Source organism: Harpia harpyja, chromosome 21 (assembly GCF_026419915.1).
Source record: "Harpia harpyja isolate bHarHar1 chromosome 21, bHarHar1 primary haplotype, whole genome shotgun sequence".
NCBI classification, from domain to species: Eukaryota; Metazoa; Chordata; class Aves; order Accipitriformes; family Accipitridae; genus Harpia; species Harpia harpyja.
The window spans coordinates 13,170,310-13,191,483 of record NC_068960.1 but is presented as its reverse complement, the minus strand read 5'-3'; positions in this window follow the sequence as shown (position 1 = coordinate 13,191,483).

Below are 21,174 nucleotides of genomic sequence, written 5' to 3'. Positions count from 1 at the left end.
TGTGTTTCTAGTTCCAGCAATAAACTCCTCTTACATTTAGGGAATATTGCTATAACCAGTAACAATATATTTACATGCATCTTATCTGCCACAAATACCCGAATTTCATGTACCCTGAGACAACTCTCCAGCAAGAATTGAAAGCGACATTGATGCAGAGTCGTTTTTCAGTACCGCACAGGATCAAGTCTGAAATGAAACCACTTGACTCAACAAAAACTTAACGCATAGCAAACAAGGATACAGTAACATAAACTTACTCTTGGGGAGCAACAAAGTTAACATATGTGCTATATAAACCCAAAGTAAAAATGGGAATTGTTTTCGAACTTACTAAAACGTTTGGTCACAGATGGCCCTCTTATTGAAAACTGGCTTAGCTCCTCATTTGGCAGTGTCCTTTCTTGCACAATTTACCAAGCCATGCATGAAATGATGGCCTTAAGCTACTCTCAGTTTTGCAAAGGACATGAGCTGGCTGCCTCGGAAAAAAAGGAGGCAGCATCACTGAATGGAGCTTGAGGCTGTTAGAGCACTCTAGCTTCTCTGCAAACAACCCCCAGCAGGGAAGGAACACCCCAGGGACAGTTCAGCCAGAGTTCCTCCTTCCCACCTCACCTCTAATTATCAGAATTATTCAAGATTCACCAGGATCATGTCTTTCCCTCTTTTGCAATCAATTTCCCATATCAAATTAATCTTTTGCTTTATTTCCAAACTCTGCTACACAGTTCCCCAAGAAGAATTCTCTTTCTCTCAGAAATCACCAAATTAGTCAAATCTAACTCTTAGGGTCAAGCCAGAATTTCACCATGAACTCTGTACTTTTTAATTAAAGCTGCTCTATTAACAAAGAAATCTGTGTCACAGCAATGCGATCCTGTGAAGACTGTCGGTAACAATCCCATTACACATCCAACCACCTGCACAAGGTCTGGGCTTCAGGGAATTGAATCAGGTGTAAATACCTCGTTTAAGATTGCTTCTCTTCTTCCCTCCTTGTTCTCCTCCCAATCAGAAATTGTGAAATACCAGTATATTTCTAATAAAATCTTCTAGGAACACCCAAGAAAAAAACCTGACCACTGCATAGCCAGTACAGCTTGTTCATTAATACCTAGAACCACAGAGGAGCAGACAAAAATTGCCATTATTTATTTAGGGCCAAAATATGATTTCCTAATCCTCACTGAATTCAGTAGAAGTGACAAGCCTTTATGAATCAGAATTTTTTAAAATACTATTTTAAGTCTTCTTTTCACTCACCCCCGGAACCATATAAATCTGTCTCTTCTGTATCTATTTCTGGACAGCATGATGGGCCTCCTAGCCAAATGGTTACTAGCTTGTATTAGTCTATCTAAAGGATGCTCAGATTCTTGAAGTATATAATGACAGGAGTAGTTTTGCTCTTGCCTTACACAGAACATTCTCTGTGTCTCCACATCCAGGACTGTCTACGTTTGTACAGATTCTGTACACCTTAAAAAGCCCCTATGTATATAGCTGATGTATATTTTCAAAAGTTTTACCAAAAAAATTAAGTCAGAGATTACTATCATTCTGATCTTTTGAGGAAACAAGACAGTTCTAAAGCCTAGCCCCTTGAATAAGTACACATGTTAGGTATTCAAGGGGCTGGACAGACTTATTAGGTTTGAAAATATTAATCAGAAAAATACCTTATGAATCTTGAAGAAAGGTGGCTACTAGTCTTACCAAAATTAGTATTACTTGTAAAACGAACTTTCATGGAATATCCTGAAGTTATTTCACTTAAAATTTGATTCAGCACAAAGAAAATTACCACTTATGACTGATAAGAGACAGTAGCGACCTCTTACACATTGTTCATTGGTGGTACTTGTTTGCTAAAAGAAAGCTGTACCGAGTGGGAAGCACCAAGATGCCTACACTGCATCTGCTTCTCAGTGCTTCACTAAGCAAATTTTTACTCAGGGAGTTGAGACTTTTCTAGATCCAGAAAATCAAGTTTAGTAAAGGTCAATGGAAGCTTCTTATCAACACAAAGTTACCTCAGCTCTTGCTGGAAGATATTTTTAAGATGAGTAGTATTTTGCTCCTTGCATCCAACCTGTTTCTCAACTGTAGGCACTATCTCTATTAAAACTAGGTGCTAAAGGCTTATGAGACATCTGAGCCAGTAGGAATAGATCCAAGATAGAAAAATTCCCCTTGGACTTAAATTACAGTTCCACATGATGAGTCAGAGCCTTCTGTTACCTATTTCTGCCATACATGTTACATGGATTTTCTTCATACACAGGAATGCTACAGAGCCACTTGAGTATTAGTTTTCTTTAAAGTGCAATTGTCATGGTTCTTCTAGGTTCTGTATTTAGTCTGCTCTTGCTCCAGTCTAAGTAACCCCATTCCTTGCTTCCTACAGAAATGAAGCCTCTTGCTTTTCACTGCCCAAGGAGAATTCTAGGCTGCAGTACTCTCTACACCAACTGTCATTATTAGTAGATCTAATTAGTTTCATTCTATTACATTTTCAAACCTTGCATGGCTTAATCTCACTGGTGGGAACAATGAATAAGACAAAGGGGCTTTAAACAAAATAACATGTTAAAACACATTTGTATCCTACTTAAAATGCAGGTTTAGCTTACGCAGACGACCACATTTCTAGGAACTGATATCCAAATCAATTATTCCTATAGTTCTGGAATCTTCCCCAAGAAAAGAAAATGCTATTTCACCTACCTCTAAATTTTTGTTTGACTGACAGTAGCTCTTAAGCCTGAAAGAACTGGCTTCTGCTTCTTATGACAGGGGAGGTCAAGCTGGATGGAAGAAGGAAGGATTCGAGGAATTTTTTCAGGTTGCTAGAAATACAGGATTTGTCTGCTCTCTTGCCTACCTGCAAGATAACTCATATGGAATTAACCCTTAGGAGAAGACACGGCTTTTGCTCCTGGTGGTTTCCATACTGCCAAAAGTTACAGGTTTAAATAGGCCTTTTCCCAGAAAAGTTACTGTTGACAATCCTATTCTTTCCTCCTCCCCTGCCCTAAGGGGATGAAAAAAATAATTAATTCCTGTATGAATTCTGCAAAGAGAGGTCAAGGACTGTACAGGCTCATTTCTAGCTTTTATACATCATTACTTCTAAATCTCAAAGGTCACACGATTGCTTTAAACACTTGACTGGAGATGGGAAGCTCCTAGTTCTCCAGGTGTCACACAATACAGTTCTAAGTTGCTTTGAAAATGAAGTCAAGTTCAGAGGTTGAGATTTATGTGAATCCTATACTTGGGAGCCTCAGTTACACCAGGGAGGATACTGCTGACTACAGACTTTGCTTGCAATATTGCTACAATCTGATCCTTCCAAGCTGGTTGAGTGTTCAAGACAGTTCTGTTCACATTCAATGACATAAATCACTTGCACAAAGATCTGTGTTGTTTTGTTGTTTTCGTATTTGAACATAAACGCCCAAATGCATTTTATATTTAAAACACACATAGGTGCATCCTCTCTGATAAACTTTATTATGATAGTCATTAAGAAATACAGAAAATGAAAGCAAAACAAAAGTATTTTTTTCCAAATAAGGAGCCTTCTATGATTTACTGGAATGACTTCATGATGATGACCTCATTATAGCAAGTTAAATGGATATGAATGAAATCTATGTTTACATTACTGACATTCTTTAAACTGAGCTCAACTGCTCTTTGAAATACCATCTGCTAAACAATAGCACTGATATATCAACACAAGTATTAAACTTTTTAAACTCATAAGATAGACTCAAGTATATGCTCAAGTATATATTTTGAACTATAAATATCCTCAGTTTTGTTTTACCTGACCATCTATATACTGTGCACACATTCAATGACATTAACACACATGCAGGGCTGTGGGTTTTTTTTTTTTTTAGGTAACAATTACATATGAGGAATCATCTAGACAAATATAAACATCTGAGGGCATTTCACCAACCTATCAAAAAAATTGGTCCCAGACCCACTTTCCCGAATTAATATACAATTGCTTTATTTTTATAAGCCAATTAACTGGAATCTTGCTTGGCAGACAGTTGTATGCTATCTACTCTCACACAACTATTTCTGTTCCCACCAGTCCTTTCTATAACACAGATTCCAAAATAACTGTGATATGTAGGAACAAGAATGTTTTTCTAGTTTAAGCCTGCCAGATCTTATCTTTCGTCTGCAAAAATCAGGCAGATTTCTTGCTTTCTTGATTTTAGCCAGAAACCCAAAATGCTGGAAGATGATAACCAAAAAGATAATACTTTCTTCTTAGACCTTCTTGCTAAGTGGGGAACAACGCGTTCTTCCAAGGTACGGAACAGTGGTCAAGGTTTCATGAGCTACTCCACCTGTATTTACCTTGTATTGTATTTATCTTTACACACTTGATTAGACTCCCATATCAAAATCCACAGAACATGTGAGCATTTGCAGGAGAAATAGCATGTGCTTCTACAGTATCCCAAGTTAAAGATACTTAATATAAAACAGCTATATTCTTTAAGAAAATTAGAAACACATTGGGTTTATATTCACTGCTATGCAAGTATTAAAGTAATAACTGCTTGACCTCACTGATATCACTGTTGTCCTAGCCCATCACAGATTTATTTCATGGTTCCAAGTTCTCCTTGATGCAAGTCTGAAAAACTTTAAACATCATATTTTTTTACCAATTGACTTTTCATCTTTGCTGGTTATCAACATTTATCCTTGAATGCAGGTGTAAGAGAGCTGTTCATCCTAGACAAACACTTCAAGGTTCAAAAACAAAATGAAAAATAGACTCCATGTTTAGGCTTTAGGAGATTTTCCCCCCTTTGTTTTTACCCCAGTTGAACAAAATTATCTTTCTAATAACACTAATTCCTAGACTGGCTGTCTACTCCAGGAGTGAATTATAAAGTTGATAGAGGAAATTTTTCCCCAATAACTCCATCTGGGGGATGGGACAGGGACATCTTAATGCTCTGAAGTAGCAGTTGGCTCAGTTTTTAAAAACTGGAGGCGTGGAGTGGGGTTTAAGCAATTCATTTTAACCCTTCATTATTTTGAAAATGTCATCCTACCATTTACAAGGGTTTGTTTGATGTCTTTTACCTTCTTCAAACCTTTATCAGCTCCACTAGCCATTAGCATGTATACATGCATAAGGACAGATTTACAGATGTTCATCTTACCTCATCTAGAACACCTGCTTCACTTACTCGAGTTGCTTTGCCCTTGCTAACACGCCATTTGAAACATGCTCAGTTGACATAATTCCCCAATGTTGACAATTCTGAGAGCTCTGATGTTTGGCATAGCCAGTTGCTCTAGATGTATTGTCATTAAAAAATTACACAGGCACTCAGAAAGTTAAAGATAGTACTTACAAGAGCAATGTTATTGAAGAGAATGCAGGAGGATGGAGAGGAAGACGTTCCAGAATGAAAGTTTTTAATATAAGTGACAAGTACAAGTTCAAAGTAACAGGGAAGAGACTGTTTCAACATGCTTTCTAACGTAAACCAAGCATCCTGTTTTTCCACCTACTACCATTCTAAGTGATATGCTTCCACTCTTCCCTCCATCATCAGCTGCACCAATTTCAGTGTTTTTAGATTATGCCAAACAAATACAGAAATGTCATAAACATTCTAACATCTTGCACTGTAACTTCAAACCACTGTCACTTGGCACACTGAAGTGGTGCCTCAAGCCTGCACTTTCTCTCTGGTCTCTTGTTCCTCAGAGGATTATTAGATCTTATATCTTAACTACTCTACAACAAAGTGAATATTGTCATCTGTGTATCTATGTAGAAGGATAACCAAATTTAACTTCAAATTTAAAAAATTACAACCTTCCACTCATTCCTCCACACACCTTATTAGCAAGTATATTAGCTAAGAGAAGCAATGAAATCCTGAAGACCATCTGACTATCTTTGTGCAATAAGTCACCTTCCCAGAGCAAGGTAAGAGATAGATTTGACTTCTATTACATCTCCTTTTTTAAAGTCTGGAGTCAGTTTGAAAATCACAAAACAGAGCAATGTATATGACAATACAGAACACCAATAATTACTGTACAATTGATTAAGAAAGTAGCCAAGAAACCTTTTTTTTTCCCTTCAAGAACAACATAGAATTTTGACCCAAAAGAGATGTCCTCCAAGAATCTTGGTGAGGCATATTCTGAAGAAAAAAAACTACTCTGCTATCTTCTTAATGACAGAGACATTTGGATCCTTAAGAGATCACCTAAATAACCCATATACAAAACTGCTATATGTTTCCTATTTCAAAATACATCTTTTCATGCACACAGTACAATGTATATACTGTAAATATATCACATCACGTCAGGCAAGATTTCTGAATAACTTGGACAATTTTTATTTTCTCCAACCAATCATAATAGGTCCATGAAGGTTTGGTACTTTCAACACATGTTAAGCTTTTATATTTCTTTCTTCTTACAAGCTTTGAGATAATCTGCTTCTTAGCTTGATTTAATCATATGTTGTCTGCAAGTTGTTAACTCAATGTAGTGGAGCAGTGGCAGGTCCAATGCATTCACAGGTACAATAGCACTTTTGTAAACAAAAGTGTATTTTGCTCCTTGAAGTTCAATTAACTGCTGAGTTAAACCTCATCTCAAGATGAAAAATTAAGGCACTTAGACTGCTCAGAGAGAAGAGCATGGGCAAGAATAAAGTTCAGTTTCTAGGGATAAGCGAATAGTATTTTCTCATTCAGGCTGTTTTCCAAATAAGTTAATTTTTTAAGTATGAAGAACAAATACACACTTGATCTGACAAATCAGCACAGATCCAGAACCTCGGATTTTATATATAGATCCATAAAAGACACTAGCTTATGATAGGAGGGAGCATTAAGTCAAAATTCTAACTGAACTTATAAACATTATAGTATGAAGCACACAATTTCTAAAAGAAAGACTAAAAAGGTAATCAATAATTTCTTCTCCAAAGGGCGAGTGATTAAATCTCTATAAACTCAGTAGGTAATTTACTGCAAAACTGCACCAAGGGGATTGCTGCAGAAGGAAATTTTTTCCCTCATATTTCTTATATTCAAATTATTTTTTGTGTGTTCCTGTAGAAGAGGGCTATAGGCCATAATAACCTGATTTACCATTTAAAATAAGGTCCGACCCAACAGTTGTTCACTTGTCCCAAGATGCAACCTATACAGCCATATCTCAACAAACCATGCCCTGCTGCAGCTAAATAAACACACTAACAAGTGCCACACAAAGATGCGTTCTAGTGACTACAGACAATGCTGAGAGCCCACCACATCTCATCTTCAAGAAGCACATGCAGACTGAAACAGATTGTATATGTATCGCCTTTGGAGCACGCGATTGTTAATCTAAGTACATGAAATCACATCTATTTTTAGTATCAAGTATGTCACTGTATAAAATGCTCCTCTTGAAATGTCATACGCTCAGAATAATTTACTTCATTCACAAGGGCTTCTGAATAGTTAAAGCTCTGGCTAAATCCCAAAATTCTACTATAACTACTCTTATCAAGCTGAACAGCATCCCAGTGTTCAACGTCCCTCTGAGAAAAGGAAAGGGAACAGCAGGGTATAATACACTACTTAAAATGGATGGAAAGATGGTCTAAAAGTCAAAGGACATTAGAACTACTCAAGGGGACAAAAAGCAACTCCATATGTTGTCTTGAATGGCAATTACCTAACAAATGCTGCATGTCACCAGAGTACAGCAGTCTTGCATAAGCACAAAGTAACTCCATGCTTCACGTTGTTCTATAGGAAAGGTAAACTTAGAACATGAAAACAGCTATTTCAGCAGTTACCATGTCTTCCAACTGCAGCAGAATAATGACTAAGCTTGTTAAAACTGTGTACTGCTCAGGCTGCTTGTAGAGTCATTGGTACTAATTCCACCCAGTGAGAACTCCTCTGTTCCTATGTGGTGTGAATGCCAGTCTTCAAGTTTCTCACACTTTTGCAGGCAGCAGTGAAATGATGTTTTGAAAGCTTAAATTGTGATCAAACCAAATGCTTAAAATTGTCTCAGACTAGGTTTAAAATCCAGGCCTGCAACTGTACTGCATTTTGCTCAGCTGGATCTAGAAGACTCTAGTCATAAAGCTTCCTGGTTGGACGCCTCATTGTAATTCCTGTTGCACAAGCTAAGGAAAAATTTCTCTGTGGTTCTGTTCAACTGTCCAAAAAGTCAAGTCCAGAATGATATTAAACATATGATTGGGGCATATTTGCTCTCAGAGCAAAATTCTAGCCACTGTGTAGAACTCCCCCAGCCTATACTAATATTTACAGAGTAGCAGTTGGACAGAACACCGAGTAAAACAGTTGATTCTAGTCAACTGCATTGTTTTGCAAAATAAAGTCTATCCTACATGTAACAGCCCAAAGTTAATGTTCAGCATAAGCAATTTATTTTAGTTTGTTTCTGCATGGAAACTACATTCAAAACTGGGTTGAAGATTTCCAGTGCACAGCTATATTTATATTGTTTACACAAAAACTGTTTGAGAAGCTATCCACATACTGTCCACACCAAATTACTTTGTCAAGGTATGATCTGTAACTACTCTTGAGTCGTTAGTATGCAGCCCTGATTACTCAGTAGGCATCTAACCACAGGAAAGGAAAACAAATCATGTAACCTCGTGCTGATTTAAAAATTGTTACTGGTGTAATATGATGTAAACTGACAATGCATTGCAGTTCCAGCACTGCATTGCATCAGAGGTGAAACAAGCAGGCAAAGAAACAGATAGAGCTAAGAATAGCACATTTAACTCTTCAGAGATGGTCACAACACATAGCAAAAGCAAACATAAATTAGTCATAGAATAGCTAGCATTGAAGAAATCTCCTCATTTAGGTCTTCACTAGACTAATCTGCTCAGGGCATGGTGACATTTATAGAACATAACAAGCATGCAGTCACAGCATGTGTGCATGTGAAGTGCCTTCAAGTACTCTGGAATATACACACAAGCACAACTAATTACAGATGATGCTTCCCTTCTTCCCTGACCCTGGTAAAAAACAAGTCTCAAAACCTTTCTGAATAGAGACCAATATTTCAGTTCACTGCCTGGAGATTTCAGGGGTTTTGTTTCGTCAAATGCAGCACTGGGATTGCTTTATTTCTCCTGATGCTCTTCTAATCAGTTTGTGAGGGCTCTGGGCATCTAATCCAACCCTGGTCATCTATTTAAGAGCATGCCAAGTTTGTAAGCGGAACCATAGCTTCTTTCCCTTTAAAACTTTACAGCTACATTGCTGCCATAGCCTGCCTGGAAATGTCTGGAGGGGAAAAAACAAAGGACATAAAGCAGATACCACTCTCTTTATACCCCTTTTCCCTCCTCTACACAAATGCAGAGTTCAGATCAGATTATTCAGGCTTTGGCTGCCATTGCCAAGTCATAACTGAGTTTGTACTTTCATTCCACTATGTAAGTTTTAAATTCAGGTGTTTTTTCCTTTATAAGATTTTGAAGAAGGCTTGAAAAGGAACCTAAGGTATAGCCAAACCAAGCTGGGTCTCACGGAAGCATAGGCTTCAACTATTTCACAACTTTTCGTGAAGTATTAGTATCATCATTTGCGAAGAACCAACTCTTTCTGCTTTGTATTCCAGGACAGACAGAAGTATGGTTTTACCAACCACTTTTATCCCAACATTCACCCCCTGCTTCAGCACTGGGATCATGGAGTCACTTCAGTTTGTACCTCAGTCCCGACTATTCCACCACTTTAAATAGGTGAAAAGGCACTAAATGGAAGGGAAAGAGATGCTGCAGAACAGCCAGGAACCTAACCTGCCTATAGATCCTAACTCTTCCACATCATATTCTTCTCTTCTGAGCATACTAGCATTTCTGTACATGTAATCATTGTGAAACTGTTGTGGTTTATCCCCAGCCAGCAACTAAGCACCATGCAGCTGCTCACTCACTCCCCACCCACCCAGTGGGATGGGGGAGAAAATTGGGAAAAGAAGCAAAACCCATGGGTTGAGATAAGAACAGTTTAATAGAACAGAAAAGAAGAAACTAATAATGATAATGATCACACTAACAAAATGACAACAGTAATGATAAAAGGATTGGAATGTACAAATGATGTGCAGTGCAATTGCTCACCGCCCGCCGATCAACACCCAGTTAGTCCCCGAGCGGCAATCTCCCACCCTCACTCCCCCCAGTTTCTATACTGGATGGGACGTCACATGGTATGGAATACACCGTTGGCCACTTTGGGTCAGGTGCCCTGGCTGTGTCCTGTGCCAACTTCTTGTGCCCCTCCAGCTTTCTCGCTGGCTGGGCATGAGAAGCTGAAAAATCCTTGACTTTGGTCTAAACACTACTGAGCAACAACTGAAAACATCAGTGTTATCAACATTCTTCGCATACTGAACTCAAAACATAGCACTGTACCAGCTACTAGGAAGACAATTAACTCTATCCCAGCTGAAACCAGGACAGAAACAAATCTATATTGCCTTTGCAAAAACTTCAAAAATTTATGGCTGAAAGAAGCTAAGTGATCTCTGTGCAAAAGTCAGGATGGAAGAGAAAACGTAATGTGTGGGATTTTCTCTAGAGATATGTCCCCCACTTGTTGCATTTCAGCATCTCACAGTCTCTTAATACGGTTATCCACAGGACTCTTGTGATGGAGAAAGGGGGCAAATGTTTTTCCATCAGCTTTCTTGGTGATGAGTCAGTCTCTTTTTTCCTTAGCTTCTTTATCTTTACATAATATTACATAATAATATAGAAGTGTTCTGTTTTCCATCAAGGAATATCTTGCATGTTTTTTAAACACATTAAAGCAGATTTACTTTGAAGCTTTGAATTGTCTGTAGCTTCCTCCAACAGAAGCAGCATTGCAAATATTGCTGTGTGAATGAAGGATATTTTCAGTTCACTGGTTAATCCAAAACAGGAAAACAATTTTGTTCACTTTAAATCAAAACTTTACTTTGAAGGAAATGCTGGAATATTAACCTTTTAAACAGATACCTAAGCAAGATAACATTGTTTCAAAAACACCAGATCAAAATTATTTCTGTAACAACTGGACAAATTCAGTAGGATTACATAGCAATATCATGCCTCTGGCTGACCCAAATCTGTATTTCCTACCAAATAAATAAGTGGCCAGAAAAACATGGCCCAGTACTCATCAGTAGAACATGTTAGAAACTTTTCACTTTGTGTGCCCATTTAAATGTCCTGACTCCTCAGAAGAACTGCTGGTCCTGTAGGATCCCAGTGCCTCCAGTGAAGGCTCCTCTGCCTTCCTCATGAAGTATTTTGAGCAGATCAGAGAGAGGATTAATTGCTAATAACTGCTAGAAGTACACCATAATATCTACCTTACAGCCTTACTCCCTGGGAGGGCAACATTTTTATGCACTATTAGTCTTTCTCCACCAGGGCATTTGGGGAACGTTAACCCATAATATACTCCATGAACACTGCTTCTGATATCAGAGAGGATAAATACACAAAATTGCACATAGAAGTGTATTAGTTGCAGAAGGAACTTTCACTTCAAATTATAAAAATACTCCCCGATAAATTAAATTCAAATTAGTATGACAGATCCTATGTCCCATGGAGGGAATGCATAATTTGTACAAAATTTCAATAGGAGACAAGTTCTACATTATAACTTCAGAGCAACAGAAGCAACATCACTCTTACAAGTTCAAATTTTTAAATAAGTGTGCAAGGTGAAAAGAAATTCTTTAACATTTTATTTTACCCAGAATAGCTATATTTTAAATACAGACCTGATAATATTAGCAACTCCAAGATGTAATAATCTTATCATTACAGAGAGGGGCACAGGACTGGTTTATTTCATAGAATCGTTTAGGTTGGAAAAGAACTTTAAGATCATCGAGTCCAACCATCAACCCAACACCACCATGCCCACTAAACCATGTCCTGAAATGCTTTGTCTATGCATTTTTTGAACACCCCCAGGGATGGTGACATCACCACTTCCCTGGGCAGCCTGTTCCAATGTCTGACAACCCTTTCAGTAAAGAAATTTTTCCTAATATCCAACCTAAACCTCCCCTGGTGTAACTTAAGGCCATTTCCTCTTGTCCTATCACTTGTTACTTGGGAGAAAAGACTGACACCCACCTCACTACAACCTCCTTTCAGGTAGTTGCAGAGAGCGATAAGGTCTCCCCTCAGCCTCCTTTTCTCCAGACTAAACAACCCCAGTTCCCTCAGCCGCTCCTCATAAGACTTGTGCTCCAGGCCCCTCACCAACCTGGTTGCCCTCCTCTGGACACGCTCCAGCACCTCAATGTCTTTCCTGTAGCGAGGGACCCAAAACTGAACTCAGTACTTGAGATGCAGCTTCACCAGTGCCGAGTACAGGGGGACGATCACCTCCCTGCTCCTGCCGGCCACACAATTTCTGATACAGGCCAGGATGCCGTTGGCCTTCGTGGCCACCCAGGCACACTGCTGGCTCATATTCAGCCGGCTGCCAACCAGCACCCCCAGGTCTTTTTCTGCCAGGCAGCTTTCCAGCCACTCTTCCCCAAGCCTGTAGCGCTGCACGGGGTTGCCGTGACCGAAGTGCAGGACCCGGCACTTGGCCTTGTTGAACCTCATACAGTTGGCCTCAGCCCATTGATCCAGCCTGTCCAGTTCTCTCTGTAAAGCCTCCTTTACCCTCAAGCAGATCGACCCTGCCTCCCAACTTGGTGTCATCAGCAAACTTGCTGAGGGTGCACTCGATCCCCTCATCCAGATCATTGATAAAGATATTAAAGAGAACTGGCCCCAAAACTGAGCCCTGGGGAGCACCACTTGTGACTGGCTGCCAACTGGATTTAACTCCATTCACCACAACCCTCTGGGCTCGTCCATCCAGCCAGTTTTTCACCCAGCAAAGAGTACACCTGCCTACGCCATGAGCCACCAGCTTCTCAAGGAGTATGCCGTGAGAGACAGGGTCAAAGGCCTTACTGAAGTCCAGGTAGACAACATCCACAGCCTTTCCCTCATCCACTAGGCAGGTCACCTGGTCATGGAAGGAGATCAGGTTGGTCAAGCAGGACCTGCCTTTCATGAACCCATGCTAATTTATAACATTATCATGGATACTAGCAACACATTTAAGAATATTTAACTGTTTTAATGCATAATCACAAGAAATTAATCTACCAATGAGCAGATTTTTACTGGTTATAGTGTAGACCACTGTGCATTAAAGGAGGTCATACAGTTTCTCTTTGCCAAGTTCATTCCTGCTCTTTGAAAGCTACAGCAATATTTGTAAATGTCACTGTTCTGCACAAATTGAAAGGGAAAGACTAAGCAATAAGGAACTAACAATAGTTACTAAAGAAAACTGCTTGAGTGGGTCTGTACAGCTTCATTTGGTAAAGAGCAGTAATTTGTTCTCTCCTCTCATGAGGTGCTGGCTATTTTGTTTGTCATGGATTATTCCCCTCTCTCCATACTTGAAAAGCTGGATTTTTTTGTTTTGTTTTGCCCTAGTTTCATTATTATAAATTATTACATTTGAATCTCCTTCTGACCTAGATCTTAAGAAACAGGATATTTCCAAGCTAGAATTCAGAGCTTACATATTCTCAGTGACAGCCACAATTCTGGGACACAAGCTTAGATTAATGCGGAGAGGGGGGGAGTGTTGGAAAGTGGGTATGGACACTTCTTTCAGCTAAGTGTCTGAAACTGAAAGGGACAACAAGCAAACACAGAAACCACTAGACCGATAATGAAGAAATGGGCAATATCAGCTCGTAAACCAATTGTACTAAATAGCTAAAATCTAGAACGTTGCATTCAAGACCAGATAGAAGAAACCTCTTTGCTCAGCAGGAGCAAGAAAAGGTCTACAATAAGAGTATTTTTTTTGTTTTCAAAACCTATGTCACGTATGACTAATTTCCAGGGCTAACAGGTTAGCAGAAACAAAAAGTCAGCCATGTAACGGTTTGTTCAGAGCCCCAGTTTTCATCAGCTAAAAAAAAAAAAGTCAGTTTCCACACAATCAGTTACGATACCCAGCAGATAAAACAGATGGGTAACTGGCCATTCACAGCCCATTTCCATGATATGCATTCTTGTGGTCTATAAATAACTAAGTAGGGACACCTGCTTCTTGGCAATGCAGTAGAAATGCCTCTATTCTCTTCTACTTTCATCTTGTTTGTTATGGATAAGGATAAAAAGGGATAAAACAGAATTAAACAATAAAACTTTTCCCTTGCCAAGACAACACATATCCTGCCACTGCAGCCTCAGCACAACTGGCAAACAGCAGATGCCATTCATTTACTTGACTAAAAACTACTCACCATCTCCCAAATTAAACACACTCTGAGAGAATTCATGTTGGGTTTTGTTGGGTTTTTTATTTTATTTTTATTTTACAGATCACCTTCTGGGAATTGCACTGAAATCACTACAAAACTGCTACTTATCCTTCAAGTATGCACATTTATTCTACTAAATATTACTTGTTTTGCTTTTTAAATCCATTTAAGTCAGAAAATGTCATGCTGCAAAAAAATCTAGAGAGTGACTCTGGCCAATTCATTTGTTCCTTCTCAACAAAAACCCATAGGAGTCATCCTCTAGGGTAAGAAGAGGGATAATTTCTGGTGGACCTGCCAAAGGCAACTGTGGCCTTCTGCTGGGGACACAAGCAAGCTGGTAATGCAACCTGCTCTCTCAGGAGTCATTAGGATTTCATCATTATTCAGTTCCAACCAACTCACTCATGTCTTTTTGAAATTTATGAACATTAAGTAAAAGAGCACCTGAAATCCACTGAGCACAGGCAATCGGAGGAGAGGAAGAGATTTCTGCCACTGAACACAGATGTGATTGAAGAGACTGGTTCAGCTACACAGGTCCCACAGCTGCATTGTCCGAAAACAAAAGCCAAGAGGCAATATTCTTTTGCGATGCAGAAAACAGCCAGCACTATCTGCCAAGAACCATTCCTATGGTTTTGTATTTCTTTTATTCTAACAACTTGCACATTTTTTGCAGATCTTGATGAAATAACTCCTCCCTCAAGATTTGCAACCTCATAATTCATCAGTCTAGCTTCTTCAAATATCTCATCTGCCACTTCAACATCATCTTTTTGTTACGTTTTCCTTAGATGCATTTCTTTCAAACTCCCTAACACCACCTTCCTCTACTTGTTTTCATTATGAGCTAATCACAGTTTCATTTCCCTTCTGGTTTGTTTTCCCCTCCTAGGTATTCTCAGTACCTACTCACCCCTCTCACTTCATAACAGAAAGCACATAGCAGAAATTCCTCAACAGGCTGCTCTTCTACAAAATAAATGTTTCCATAGGGAGTACCAGCTCTGATAAAAAAAAAATCACTGCTGAATTTCCAGTCAAAACCAGAAACTGTCCCAGAAAAGAAAACAGTTTACTGACACTAACCTGGAATAGAAAACCTCAAAGTCTCAATTCACATAATGCTGAAGAAACTGCCTCCCAATTCAAGAGCTTTGGAAGAAGATGATTTATCTCCATGCAGAACATGAAAAAAATAAGTATCAAAGTCTGAAACCAAATTATGCAAAATGAGAAAATCTTCCTGTCTTGCTATACTAACAGTTAACCATCATTCCAAAAGAAAAGAGAAAATGACGACCAGGACAGGGAGGGGGGGTTGGGTGGGGTAGGGTGTGTAATCAAAATCCACATTCTTCATAACCAATACAGCCATGAAGAATTTAGTCTTCACTAATGACTCATGTGAGTCTCCTATTATCCCACTCTTGTCTACTTTGTTCTCCTATTGTTCCATGCACTGTATCTGTTCTATGTATTTTATGAATTTTCCTAAGTAGAAACTTATTTTCTAACACGTATCTATGAATTTAATAGATAAAGAAATATATATAAAAACATATATTAAACAAACTGCAGACCACAATTTCCATGTTTGCTTCCCAACTCCAGCATTTTGCATCAGGAGCTGCCCTCAAACAAATCTGTCACACACTTAGAACCAAAGTCATTACTGTCATCATTTGGGCTGTCAGCCCAATTCCATGCAAAATTAAATTACATGCAACTAAACTCCTTAAGACTAACTAAGTTTAAAAATAGCCAGCACACATTCATTCACACCACCAACAATGGCATTAGACCAATAAACTCAGATCTGCAGACTAATGCCCTTCAACAAGCAAAGAATTCTGGCTGAATTTTGATCTGAGATCAATGGAATACCCTATATCGCAAAATATGAGCTTGATTTTTCTGCTTAATTGTTTGACCAAAGAGTAAAGTATTTTACCTTCAACAGTTTCATGTAAGAAATGAAAAAAGTTACTGTTCTGTTATCAAAAAAATCATATAGTCTGTCCACATTGATTAATTATTATACTGAAAATGTAAATGCTTGGATCTTCAGAACTCCAGAGCATGAATGTCATGGTTAGAAGTCAGTTCAGATAATCGTGATTGCTTTAAACATTCCTGATACTTTAAACATTCCAGGTACTGATTCAGCAGCACTAGAAAACATTTACCACTAAAGCAGTTGTAAAACAGGTATAGTGAACCATTTTAATTAACACTATTCATCACTACAAGGTAGATAACGTCTTTTCAAATGTTTATTTTCCAGCTTTGTATGAGTTCCTTTTTAATGGTTTCTTTAGCTTTTCTAAATTCATTTAAAAGGTAATTTCTAACCTACATTCAATATCCTGTCCTTATGGTCATAGCTGAAATAATGTTTTAAAATAAAAGATGGATAATGACCTTCAGTGAATGATGGTGCTGAGCATTGCAGTTGTGCATGATTCACGTCACAGACCATGCTCCAGCTGAATTTACATTACTTCCTTGAGATGCTAGGGACGCATGTAGTAAACTGCCACTGACTAATGGGCAGTTTCTCTATTTTATTTGCAGGACAAGTAATAAAGCAAAGGGAATTAATTTGCATTGCCCAAGGATTTTACTCCCTAGCTAACTCTCCCTCTCACTTGGATACGGTTACCTATATGGAGAGGTAACAATAAAGAAAGCTCACTGAAAAAGGTTAATGAATTTTACAGCTTCCACAGTCAAGCTGCTCTGCAGTAATTGATAAAGCAAGAGACACCTAAGTATGCATCTGTCCTGGTTTCAGCTGGGATAGAGTTAATTTTCTTTCTAGTAGCTGGTATAGTGTTATGTTTTGGGTTCCGTACAAGAATGTTGATAACACACTGATGTTTTCAGTTGTTGCTCAGTAGTGTTTAGACTAAGTCAAGGATTTTTCAGCTTCTCATGTCCAGCCAGCAAGAAGGCTGGAGGGGCACAAGAAGTTGGGAGGGGACACAACCAGGGCACCTGACCCAAACTGGCCAACGGGGTATTCCATACTGTGTGACATTACGCCTAGTATATAAACCAGGGGGACCTGGCCTGGGGGGATCGCTGCTTGGGAACTAACTGGGCATCGGTTGATGGGTGGTGAGCAATTGCATTGTGCATCACTTGTATATTCCAATCCTTTTATTATTGTTGTCATTTTATTATTGTTATTATTATCATCATTACTAGTTTCTTCCTTTCTGTTCTATTCAATTGTTCTTATCTCAACCCACGAGCTTTACTTTATTTTTCCCCGATTCTCTCCCCCATCCCACTGGGTGGAGGGGGATTGAGTGGCTGTGTGGTGCTTAGTTACTGGCTGGGGTTAAACCACAACAGCATCTCTGCCCCATACCTATTCAGATAAACATATATTAGGAACTGCACTTAACAGAGCATTTATATTTTTGCTATGTAAAATTTGAGGCAGTAGAACTCAACATTTCAAATCAGAGCTCCTTCTCAAATTCAATATAAATTTCACCTAAAGAAGTAAAAATTGAAATGTGATACCTTGACATTTCTATACACTCTTTCTAGGAAACACAACTTGTATTTTGGGGATTTCACATATTTTTCAGCCCACACCTTACTTGGCTTATTGTTGACGCGGAAGTCACGGACACTGCACACAATCAATATGATCAAGCAGATGCCACTTTATTGCCAAGATAGCTCGGTTTATATGTTCATTCTAGTTACTGTTCACGCATAAGCAAATTAGAGATTGGTTAGCATGAGCTGTCCACGCGCCTAGTTACAGCTAATGATTGGTTATAACAACACTGTACACGCGCATAAACATAAGGCATAATTGGTTGTATTAACTAAAACATGCGAAACTTGTCTCAGTCTAATTGGTCAAGATAAGCTGCGGAATTGAGGTTCTTTGTGCCAAGTTCCCTTTATCGTGGAATGCACACCTGTGTTCTTCTAATTGGTACTTTCTTTTTTTGTCTTCTTGTTTATTCTGTTCAAGGCCTTCTAAAGGCGTCTGGAATGCTCTTACTACCGTTAGCTAAATATGTGTCCACAAGCAAAGCGTCCTTGAAGCCTGCTGCCTACAAAACATCCTTGGCTCACAAATTGATCAATTCTATCGAGTCTGGATTGTTCACTATGTGCCCATTACTTTCCAAGTATCCCACAGCTTATGAATAGATTTGTGATTTTTTTTTTTTTTTTTTTTTTCCCCATTTTTAGCCTGGGGTGGCGGTTGGATGTGGTTTGGGTTTGGAGTTTTGACCTTCACCTATTCCAACAAAGGGAACAGTGAAGATTTCCACCACTGCATATTCAAGAATTAGCAAAGCTTAGACTCACAATCAGTTAAGAACTCTAATATTCAAGAGGACCTGATTATATAACCATGCAAAGTCAAAAAAAAAAAAAGTAATAATTCATATTTATGGCTAGGCCCTCAAATTTGATGGCTGATCTAAATTTAGTTATTTGCCTCATTCTACTGTATATTACTTTTTTCCCACATGCTTCATTCTGTTGCAAGTTACAACTTCGTGATTTTCAACATTTAAATATTAATTATAAATTGACATTCTTCCAAATGCTGTATCTAAAGACCTTTAAGAAGCATGTCAGAAATTAGTGCCTCATCTAAAGCATTCATGAGATGAGATTTGCACAAGTTGTACAAGCAATGGATTTCTGTATATTAGAGTTAATCAGATGCTTTATATTAGTATGAAAAGGGACATTTTAAGATACATTAAAATAAACATTTAACTAATTGCTCTGAAATTCAGTTGTCTCTACTAAAGGGTAGAAATTGACATCTTTCACAAACCTCCTCCTCTTGTCCCTGCGCTCACAAATCCACAGCTTCAAGGAACTCTCTGGAGTCTTGTGTAAATACCGTAAAAGCAGCTCTCTTACCTGGGGAAAAAGGTGCACCGCACAGATTTTAGGGATTAGATTTCTTTTACTTGGATAGGGTAAATTTCCTTGGCACTTTGTGTTTTTTAAAAAAAAGTGGAAAAATGCCTAAAAATCCCAGATGCTTCTAGTAAGCTTCCAACAGCTGATGTTGTATAGTGTAGCCAGAGGTAGAAAGCCTCAGTGGCATCCACGTGACATGCTACAGCAGCTTCAGGAATCTGGTATACAGAATCCTCAACAAAACCATCACAAGTTGTACAACAGTAAAGTCTCAATGCTTATTTAATCTCAAAAGCACTTATATTAAAATGGTTAACTCTACAACCACTGCCAATAACATTTACAACTTTACAGCAAAATCAGAACTCAGGAAAGGACAGAGGAGTAGAAAAAAAATAAATGGCCAAAAGCTGAACCCTCAATGCTTTGAACAATTTGCAAGTGTCAAAAAACGCTGGAGACTGATGTCTGAATGCTTTGGACCACTCTGCTCAGAAAAGAAAATGGATGGGAGAAAACTGCTGAGGAAGTTTCATTGATAAATCAAATAATCTCTATTGCTCCCATGCTCTGAAGGACATATAGCAACCAACCCCATCTGAAGCACACACAAGACCAAGCAGCCACTGTTTCCTCCTAGAACTATGGAAACATGAACTTGTTATTCCTGACACATGGCAATTCTCTGTTTATACCACAAAACTCCGGTCTAATCTCCCATCAGTCATCTCATCCTTAGCTTCAATCTTTGAGCAAGTTGATCTATAAATGAACTGCTTTATGTTAATTCTGAGGCATTAAGATGACTCAGGGAGGTTGGCAGGCAGTCAGTTTCTCAGTGGCCCATAAGCACAACAGGAATTTTAATACCCACTTTACTCATTTAGCTGACCCAATCCTCAACAGCACACTTACTAATTACAGCTTTAAATCCTATAAAGAAGTTTATCTTTTATTATAATAGCCTATTACAGACACCAAGCTGTAGTATTGAACATTTTTGGAAAACTGTCTCACTGCTAGTTTTTCAGACAGTATCTGCATTTCTTCCATAAACATTAAAGCATTGTTCAGCTCTCAAAGCATATTAAGAAAGCATATAACTAACTTTGCAGCAAAAGTACAGCCAAGACCTTCAAAAGTGATTAGCATTTTTGTAATCAGATACAAAAAATAAAATATTCAGGATTTTTCCTAAAACTGAGATCCCTTTTAGTGCATCTCCAAACAGGTTCTAAAGAAATGAACACACTGAAGAATCGTAACTTGTTTTTCAAAAGGTCCTAGCATGTGCAGATTAAATGAACAGAGATGTGAAGAAAACCAAAAGCATGAACAAGAGGATGCAAAAACCATTTATGGACTGTCTCTTCCCTGCAGAATTTGAGGGAAAGGTACTTTTACTGTCTCCCATATCTCACATTAGAGAATGTAACTATCCTTGCACACTCCGTATTGAGTCTCAGTTGGGGGGGGGGGGGGGTCCAGTTATTGACAAATGCACCAAAACTGAAGTAAACCTCTCTAAATCTACATGCTTTCTCTTCAACAAGCCACAGACAGGTAGAGTAAAGCACCTGTATTGGTTTTGTGTGGCAAGGTTTTGGTAGCGGGTGGGGTTACAGGGGTGGCTTCTGTAAGAAGCTGCTGGAAGCTTCCCCTGTGTTCGACAGAGCCCATACCAGCCGGCTCTAAGACAGACCCGCCGCCGGCCAAGGCCGAGCCAATCAGCGACAGTGGTAACGCCTCTGTGATAACATTTTTAAGAAGGAAAAAAGTTGGGACGGCGGTATTCGGCAGCCGGAGAGAGGAGTGAGA